Below are 9979 nucleotides of genomic sequence, written 5' to 3'. Positions count from 1 at the left end.
AGTTTCATCAGTATATTAGAAGGTGCAGCCAGAACAATTTTGTAGCTACAGGACATTCAGAAGATGTCTTCACATTGCCCAGCTTTCCAAGAAGTGTAATAAAAATTAAGAATAAAGAAAATGTCACTAAAAAATTACGTCGTATAAATAAGTAATTATAAAAAATATATAGTTTATTTAATGTCATGGCGCTCAATTATCCATTTATCTTCCTTTTATTTTTTTTTTTAATTTAGGAACCGGCCCAACTACTGAAAGAGGAATTTCAATCAGAGAGCAGACAGCTTCATAACGAGATACAAAATCTCCAGAAGAAGCTGTCAGCACCAAAGCCTTTATGTGTCATAAATTGAAGACCTAAAGAGTACATTTTTTAAAAATTTCTTTTGTGTTTTGTGAATCAGGACCATGATAATTAGTTTGCATATGCAAAATTATCTTGACTAGACAGATAATACCTGGACAATTTTCAGATAACGGCATACTCATTATTGTACCATACACTAATCCTTTTGTTTTGCTTGTCTCACAGATATTTCTTTCCTTTTCTGGGACAATGGGGTGGGATCATCTCTGGGGTGTTTGTCATGGATAACAACACCTGGTGCCTCCACTTTCTTTATGCCAGGAGCACCTACCCCCAAGTTTGGCAGCCCAAATACCCCAGATATGGCTCAGAAGCCCTGCTACCTTGGGAGTGAGTGCAGGCTGCTGCCCTGGCACCAGGTGAACACCTCGTTGCATCAGCCCACCTTTCTAGATTGGCCACCCCAAGACCCAGGGTCTACTTAGACAAGATTTGCTCTCTAGGGCTGGGAATATGGCCTCGTGGCCAGAGTGCTTTCCTCATATACATGAATCCCTGGGTTCAATCCCCCAGCACTACATATATAGAAAACAGCCAGAAGTGGTACTGTGGCTCAAGTGGCAGAGTGCTAGAATTGAGCAAAAAGAAGCCAGGGCCAGTGCTCAGGCCTTGAGTCCAATGCCCATGGCTGGCAAAACAACAATCAAACAAACAAAAAAACCCAAAACAAAGATTTGCTCTCTAGCCTGCCAGGTTAATCTTAGCTATTCAGCAAGCTGAGGTTGGAATCATGTTTGGAAGCTGTTAGGTTTTTAAAATAAGTAGCTGATAAAGGAGAACACCACATGGTATTCAGGCAGGAAAGAAAGTTCATTAAAGAACTGCTGGCCTGTGGCTGAGGTGATGCAAGGCTGGAGAGAAGGGCAAGAGTACATTATTTTTTTAAAATATCAACCTATCTCAAGACATAGATAAAGCAAGTTCAAAATTTAAAACATATGTCAGTTCACTTAGTAGTAAGTAGGTCTCCTATCATAACAGCAAAAACATTCAGAACAATAGCTGAAAGTATGTTGACCTTCTTTAAAAGATGGCAAATTGTGCAAGGATGCATTTTACCTCTGTGTCCATACAAGGAGTATCCGTGAGATCATCCAAGAGAAACAGAAGCCTACAATGACCACCAGCAGGCAGACCTTGAACAAAGTCTTAAGTAGAAACCTTGGTAGATCGTTGGCACCAATTTAACCCAATCCATGGGTCCAAAATGCCAGGGAAGCCATCCTAGTTCTTACTAAAGATATACAATTCTCTGTTACATCAAGACTGCTTAATCTATGAGAAAATGTGATTTCTAAACATAGATAATGCTCACTGATGGTTTCCAAACTGAACTAAGCCACATTATATAGAAATACTAGGGGCTGGGGAGATAGCCTAGTGGCAAGAGTGCCTGCCTCAGATACACGAGGCCCTAGGTTCGATTCCCCAGCACCACATAAACAGAAAAATGGCCAGAAGCGGCGCTGTGGCTCAAGTGGCGGAGTGCTAGCCTTGAGCGGGAAGAAGCCAGGGACAGTGCTCAGGCCCTGAGTCCAAGGCCCAGGACTGGCCAAAAAAAAAAAAGAAAAAGAAATACGAAATGACTATTCAGTCTCCACAAAAAGATGGGGGGAGCACATTAGCATAAGGAGTTTGATTTTAAAGACTTCTTTCTTCTTGCGCAGTTCATCTACATTATAACTTTAATGGGATGGTTTAGACAGTTGACAATGGATAAACAGTAACACAATATTAATCATATATAGTTTATTCCTAGCAAGGTATGAGTTGGAAAGATGTATTTTACCTTTTATGCAGTATTGAGATTCAAACACAGGGACTTTGCTTGCTAAGCAAGTACTCTATGCCTCCAACCCTGCAAAAGTAGATTTTTTTTTAATGAGTATAGTTAAGAGGGAGGGGAGTGGGAGAAAATGAGGGAGGGGGTAACATCATACAAAAAGAAATGTACTCATTATCTTACTAATGTAACTGAAATCCCCCTGTTCACCACCTTTACAATAACTAATAAAATAGAAGAAAAAGAAAAAAAGATCTATTTAATAGTTTGTTTGTAATTGGAAAGCCTAATTAGGCCAGTCTTTTTCTAGTTATTATTACTAAAGTTCAAAATTCTATTGATTTTTTCCAGAGAGACTTTGCTTTGTTATATTGTGGCCAATAAAATATTGCTCTTATTATTTCATATTCTAATTTCTAAGATTCCAAAGTAAATGGTTGAAGTTGTAAATTTGTTATATGTTTTTCCCAAGACTTTTCTTTTTCTCAGTTTTGCACTAAAAATAAAGATTTTAATTTTCATAACAATGGTTGGCTTTTGTGTGAAAAACTAGACAGCAACTATTCACAGCTTTGCAAGCTATAGGCTTAGTCTTCTCAACTCTGCCTGTAACACAAACACAGCCATGGACAATACATAAATTGGCTGTATTCCAGTAAAACATTGTCTTCCAAATAGATACCCATAGATTGTACACCTCTACTTTACAGAAACTCTGATCAAAGTTCTGTATAGCCACTTTACATTGTTTAAATTTAGACAAACCACATGAAGGCTGGGAACCATCTTACATTGTTTACATTGAGACAAACCACATGAAGGCCCGGCATGATGGCATATAACTGTAATCCCACCGGGATGGCTAAAGCAAGAGGATCACAAGAGACCAGCCTGGGCTACAAAGTGAGATTTTATGGATAGGCTGCCTATATTAGGAACCTGGAAAAAAATCATATGATATTTCAAAGTATTATTTGCTCAGGGAAAAAATGCAGAGAGATAGTTAATACCATCACTAAAAGCCCTGCTTCTCTTTCCCCCCTAATGTCTTTAGGGCATTTCTTTACCTTGAGCTTCCTTCCCCTTCTGTTCCATTCCCTCACCTCCCTTACCCTCCTCCTTCCCTGCCAAATGCCTCTCACAGTTAACTAGGATGTTGCCATTCAGTATCTCTTCACTTGAACTTGAACTTCATAGTGGTCCAAGCAAGACTACAGCACTAGATGGAATGTTTATGTAGATACACTTTATCTTTTCGTTCTCAACTGGCATTGTTACAAAGGAGTAAGCTTATTATTAATAATAATTGAAAAACGTTTATGGTAGAAAAGAGTAATACTGCCTTCAAAACCAACAATGATTTGGGTGCTGTTGACTTGTACCTGTATCCTAGCTACTCAGGAAACTGAAATCAGAAGGACTTCACTTTGAAACCAGCTCAGGCAGAAAAGTCTGCTAAATTCCATCTCAAAAAGAAAAAAAAATCCAGAAAAAAGCAAGGATAGAGAGGCATGGCTCAAGTAACACAGCATGAATCAAACAAGTAAAAGTCGCTAAGTTCAAACTCTCAGAAGAAGAAGATAAACCCAACAAAATTTAAGCCCCTTGCTTCCTAGATTAGAGCACAAATGTCCAGCTAAATTTCAAATCCTCTGTCTTCTGTTTTTTTTCCTTCTTGACAATATTTTTTAAGAGCGGGGGTGGGGGTGGGGTGGGGGGGAAATCCCCTTTTTCTTTAGGGATGCATTGCTGTGCTGTTTCCAATCCTGCTGTGCATGAGCATCAACTTATTAACTATAAAGATTCCCTCCTGGGGCTGGGAATGTGGCTTAGCTGTAGAGTGCTTGCTTCCCATGCATGAAATCCTGGGTTCAATTCCTCAGCACCACATAAACAGAAAAAGCAAGAAGTGGCTTTGTGGCTTTGTGGCTCAAGTGGTAGAGTGTTAGCCTTGAGCAAAAAGAAGCCAGGGACTGTGCTCAGGCCCTGAGTTCAAGTACCAGTACTGGCAAGAAAACAAAACAAAACAAAAGATTCCCTCCACTCTGCCCTTCCCTGGCACACAATAGGTGTGAGAGTCCCTGGGAACAATAAACACATGGAGAGGAAAAGGAATGACTTCACTTGGTTGCTGCTACACAGGCTGCACTGCCTAACACTCAGGTTGCTTTAGTGTCAAAAATGTTTTGAATTTTAATATTCTTTTTTAAACAAAGTTTAGCTTAGTTAAGTATATCTTCTCTTGTTTAATCTACAAGGTGCTACTTTTCATTCTGTTGTGTATGTTTTTTCTTTTTTTTTCTTTTTAGTGAAAAGAAATACAAGTTCCTTTGATGTAGGGAGCAAATCAACATACCAAACATTGAGGTACCAATGAAAGAACAGAAATTTCTCAAAGTCTAAGCAGCCCAAGCAGACCAAGTAGAATGTACTTACCAAAAACTAATAACCGGCATAAATATTTAAAAAAAATATTTTAGTCTTTTATACATCCAATAGGAAAACAAAAAACCCAACATTTGTCAGTCTTTTATTTCAAATCCAAATACTGAAAAATGAAACAGCAACTTCTTAGGCTACAGGGACTTATTCACTTAATAGATACTGACTATCTATAATGTATTCTGCCAAAGACTGGATGCATGGTTGTGGTCTATCTCATAAGGAGCTAACAGTCTAGTGTGGAATATAGATATTAAGACAAGCAAACATATATGTACATATAAGAAATTAAGAGAAAGACATCTGTGACTTAGGAAGGAGTTACTCTACTTACCCTACACTACTACCCTCACGATTACACAGCTCCTTTGTACATCTTAATCCTATCTCAACTTGTCAGTTAATTGGCTGAAGTGGGAGGTGAGAGTAAGAGGAAAAAACCTACCACCTTCACCCCCACACAGCTTTACTAAGCTGGTAGCATCTGGTCAGGGTTGAGTGAAATAGGTAGGGGAAAGAAATTAAGAAAGCAAGGAACTCATCTACTGGCCTGGTTTTTAATCTATCCTCAAGTCATTATACATTTATTTATTTTTATTATATATCATTCATCACTATCTTTATTATATGCACACTTATTTATTATCTTTATTATATATCTACTGGCTTCTGTTTTATTTTTCCTGACCATTATTTTTGTGCACCACTTGCTGCCTGTATCCCCCATGATGACATCAACACTGGTGAGCTGTTTATGATGGAGATTATATCCCATGGATACTTTGGAACTTCCAGGGTGCCTGAGGTGCCTGGGCTCTTCCCCGTGCTCAGGCCTAGGCAGGCCTGTGCTTTTCACCCAGGTCACAGTGCTGCCCTGAGATATCAAAGTGGGCCAGAGCAGCCAAATTCGATGATGGAAACCAAAGGAACTTAGCAATCTCAACAAAACCAACATCAGGTAAAGTCATTCTGTGATCATAAATGAAATGACCAAAAATAGCAAATAGTCTTGCCTACACACGGAGAAACAAACGCATCTTGCCAACTGCAGGATGCTCCTCCATCTAACACTGGTTTTGCTCATTCCTAGAGGTCTCAATTCTCATGTCACCCTACCTCCTACCATACCTAATCTTCTTAAAATACAAGAGGAAGAAAATGAAAAAAAAAAAAGGCTACTTAAAAGAAACTCACCTTTTAGAACAGGGCCCTTTCTTACCTAAAGAAAGCAGTCTGAAGGGAACAAGGATTCCAGGTTCTTCATAAACAAATGATGCATTTTTGACTAAGAAAACAAAAGCTGTTAGCTCATCTCAAACGTGAATCCTAGTGGAGTTCAAAGTTTTAAATGGACAAAAAGCAAGCCAGTCTTGCCCCTGAGAAGGTAGCCAAAAAAAGCTACAGGTCTGAGCCTCCACACACAGAAGTCCTTCCTTCATCCAACAGGTGGACATGAGGAGAGAAGTGTGGGGGCAACCTCAGCGCCACACCAGACACCCCACCCCATTGCAGGCCAGCTGTTAAGTCCTACCTCATGTACGAAGTCCTAGGAATTGCATGCCATGATGAGGTGGTCAGATTGCACCAGGAAGCCAGCCATGGTCTTCCTTTGGAGAAACTAATTACAAAAATCCCATTTCACTTGAGCAGTTCAGTAATTTCTGGATGGACCCCCTTCAATCTTGTGAGGATTAACTTCAGCAGAAATGTTCCCTAACAATGTGGTTTTGAGGCTTCTTCTTCTTACCTTACTTACTTTTCCAGCCAGCATTTTGCTCACCTCTTAGATGCTCTCTGTTGTAACCATACATTCTAGAAGTGGACTAACTGGAGTAGCATGAAGTGAACATAGTCTTGCTTAGTTATTCTTTTAATGAATATGGTCTGAAGTACTTATCCCATTGTGCAGTTATCTGGTGGTAATCTGGCTTTAGTTTACAGTTAACCTGAGCCTCCTGGAATTGTCAAAAGCCTTTTCAGCCTACTCCATATATATATGCATACACTATACGTGCATATATATGAAAATGAACGCTTGATATTGATCATTTAAATTTAAACCTAGAGCATTAAACATTAAAACCTTATTAATTGTCCACCATAACGGGTTTCATTATGACCTTACTATATTTGACTACTACTTTCTTCTGTCATTCATATACCACCCATTTTCCTCTCTGGTCACTTTCTGCTGGTCTCTCACTTCTTTCCCCCAAACACTCCCTTTTTCTTTTATGCTTTATTATTTGTTTTATTTAGGTGTCACATATGAGACAAAATATAATTTTGTCTTTCTGAGGTTGGCTGATTTCACTTAATATAATAATGTTCAGTCTGATTTTTCTGAAAAATGATATAGTTTTGCTCTTTTTGATTCACTAAATCTCCACTGTGTATATATGCAATGCACTACTTTTTCTCTATCTACTCATTTCTAATGAGCGCTTAGGCCTAGTCCACGATTAATTTGGTCCTTTTGAATAGTGACCGGTAAACACCAATATGAAAATATGTGGGTGTATGTGTGTATACACATATATATGTTAACTTTGATTCCCTAAAGTATGTCCATACTTGAGAGTAGTGTAGCGGGATCATAAGGTAATTAGTTCTATTTCAATTTTCTGATGAATCTCCATACTAACTTCAGCAATGGCCACACTAATTTATATTTCTACCCATAGAAAGAATGTAAAAGTTCTCTACCCCATCTTTACCAGCATTTGTTACTGGGTTTCTTGATTATAACATTCAAACTGAGGTGATTTGGTTTACATGTCTTTTGTAACTAAAGATGTTGACCATTTTCTGAATTTAAAAAATAGTTTTTGCCATTTTTACTTTTGAGGTCTGCTCAATTCATTTGACCATTTGGTTGGACTGTTTGTTCTCTTGGTATTTAATTTTTGAGTTCTTTATGTATTCTGGATATTAGTCACTTTGCCAGCTAACGTAGATGTTCTCCCATTATGTAAACTATGTTCACTCTGGTAATTATTTCCTTTGCTGTGAAAAGACTTTTTACTTTGATGAAATCCTATTTGTCAATTCTTGCTTATATTTCCTGAGCTATTGGGATTCAGAAAATTCATTGCCTATGTCTCTACCTTCAAGTATTTTCTCTCTGTTATCCTCCAGTAGTTTCAAAGTTATCAATCACTTGCTAAGGTCTGATGCATTTTGACTTGAGTTTTGTAAACAGTTAAAGAGAAAAAAATGTAGTTTTAGTCTCTATATGTGGCTATCTAGTTTACCCAACCCCATTTCTTGTAGATGTCTTCCCTCCAATGTGTTCTTTCAGCAATACTATTGACAATCAGATGGCTGAAACAAATTCTAAATTTTAATCCATTGATCTATCTGCTTTGTGCCACTACCATATTATGTTGTCTCTGAAGTATAATTTGAAATCAGGTACTGCAACCCTCTGCAAGGTTGCTTAGTCTATTATTCAGTGTCTTTTGTGCTTCCATATAAACTCAAGGGTTGTTTTTCCCAGTTTTGTGAAGAATGACAAAGAAATTTTGATGGACAGGCACTACATCTTAGATCACTTTTGGTCGTACAGCCATTTTTACAATATTTATTGTTCTCATCAGTGAGCATGGGAGGTCTTTCCATTTCCTAATGTTTTTAATTTTATTTCTTCAGAGTTTCATAGTTTTAATGGGCTTTGGATCCTTCCTATATCCATTCACCAGTCTTCCTACTTTCCAGTTGTCCTCAAATGTGTCAGGCATGCCTTTTAACTATTATAAAATGTATATAAGGTAAACATTATATACACTACATCATTATTACATTGAATGTATCAGCCTGATTCATAGTTGCCTGATTTTTATCAGAGAACATTACTTTTGGGGAAAAGCTAGAAGGATACAGTGAAAATATTAACATTAAAAGACAGATGGGGCTGGGGATATGGCCTAGTGGCAAGAGTGCTTGCCTCCTATACATGAGGCCCTGGGTTCAATTCCCCAGCACCACATATACAGAAAATGGCCAGAAGTGGCGCTGTGGCTCAAGTGGCAGAGTGCTAGCCTTGAGCAAAAAAAAGAAGCCAGGGACAGTGCTCAGGCCCTGAGTCTAGTCCCCAGGACTGGCCAAAAAAAAAAAAAAAAAAAGGCAGATAACTTCAGGTTCTTTCCAACTTTTTCTGGAATTCTAATGTATCTGTTTGTGTAGCTTATTAGTGATTATAGGCACATTCACTATAATTCTAATTGCATTAGAAAATGTTTATCAAACACATTTGCTTCGTGCACAGGAGAAACCTGGTTTGCTTCAAAGATTCTCGATGTAGAACTGAACACAATGGGTTCTTCCCTTGGTGAGAAAAAACCTAGAGATGAAAGTTAGGAGACTTGAAGCAAGTTAGGAGCACACTAGAAATAGTTCACAAAACAGTGCCTTCCCAGACAAAGAAAGCAAAGAACTTTCAAAGGAAAAATATGCACCTCCATATAAGAAAGGCCTATCAGCCCAGGCGTGCGTATTCCTGCGCATACTCAGTTTATACATCACATGCTTAAAAAAAAATTTTTTAAAGGCAGACAGGAGTGCCTCTATGTGGGGCATTTACTATTATAATCTAGTTTACTCTAGATCATGTAAAAAGAATAAATTAAAGACTAAATGATTTGGGCTATTGTTTGTTGAAGAAACCAAACATATGGGGAAAAAACACACAAAATAAAACTTTTTTTTTTTTTTTTGGCCAGTCCTGGGCCTTGGACTCAGGGCCTGAGCACTGTCCCTGGCTTCTTTTTGCTCAAGGCTAGCACTTTGCCACTTGAGCCACAGCGCCACTTCTGGCCATTTTCTATATATGTGGTGCTGGGGAATTGAACCCAGGGCTTCATGTACACGAGGTAAGCGCTCTTGACACTAGGCTACATTCCCAGCCCCAAAATAAAACTTTAAAATAGCATTAACAGCCAACTGATGGTGCCTCAACCTATAATCCTAGCTACTCAGGAGGTTGAGATTTGAGGATCAAGCTTCAAAACCAGCCTGTACAGTAAAGTCTGTGAGACTCCTTTTTCCAGTTACTCACCAAAAGCTGGAAGTAGTAGAAATGGAGCTGTGGCCCAAATGGTTTTATCAGCCCACTCTGATTTCTTTCTTAGATTGTGCCACTTTTCCCAGTTCCACCAGGAGGTTACCCAGGAACCAAGTGAAGTGTAGAAAGTATGGTGGGACTGGCTCTGAGTGTTGAATGGTGGATAGGTGAGAGATACAAGGAGAAAGAGGGATTATAATGTGGCAGAAGCCAAGGGAGCATGATGTTTCTGGGAGGAAGGGAGCTGGACTATCAATCTCTTACACTTCACAGCCTCAAAGAAGGTGAGAATTGTTAAATGTCCACCAGACTTAACAACTTGGTA

At 38.6% G+C, this 9979-nt stretch overlaps 1 long non-coding RNA gene across 1 annotated transcript; it reads right to left on the bottom strand.

Annotated features, from left to right (window-relative positions):
* Nucleotides 1-1559: 1559 nt before the first annotated feature.
* Nucleotides 1560-8531, bottom strand: LOC125367156. The gene is made up of 3 exons (XR_007213998.1): nucleotides 8498-8531; nucleotides 4270-4273; nucleotides 1560-1636 (listed from the first exon to the last, which is right to left on the bottom strand). It is a non-coding gene; the product is annotated as an uncharacterized LOC125367156 (long non-coding RNA).
* Nucleotides 8532-9979: the final 1448 nt, after the last annotated feature.

This window comes from Perognathus longimembris, chromosome 18 (assembly GCF_023159225.1).
Source record: "Perognathus longimembris pacificus isolate PPM17 chromosome 18, ASM2315922v1, whole genome shotgun sequence".
In the NCBI taxonomy this organism is placed as follows: domain Eukaryota; kingdom Metazoa; phylum Chordata; class Mammalia; order Rodentia; family Heteromyidae; genus Perognathus; species Perognathus longimembris.
The sequence above is the reverse complement of the archived record's forward strand: the minus strand, read 5'-3'. Positions and strand labels throughout refer to the sequence as shown.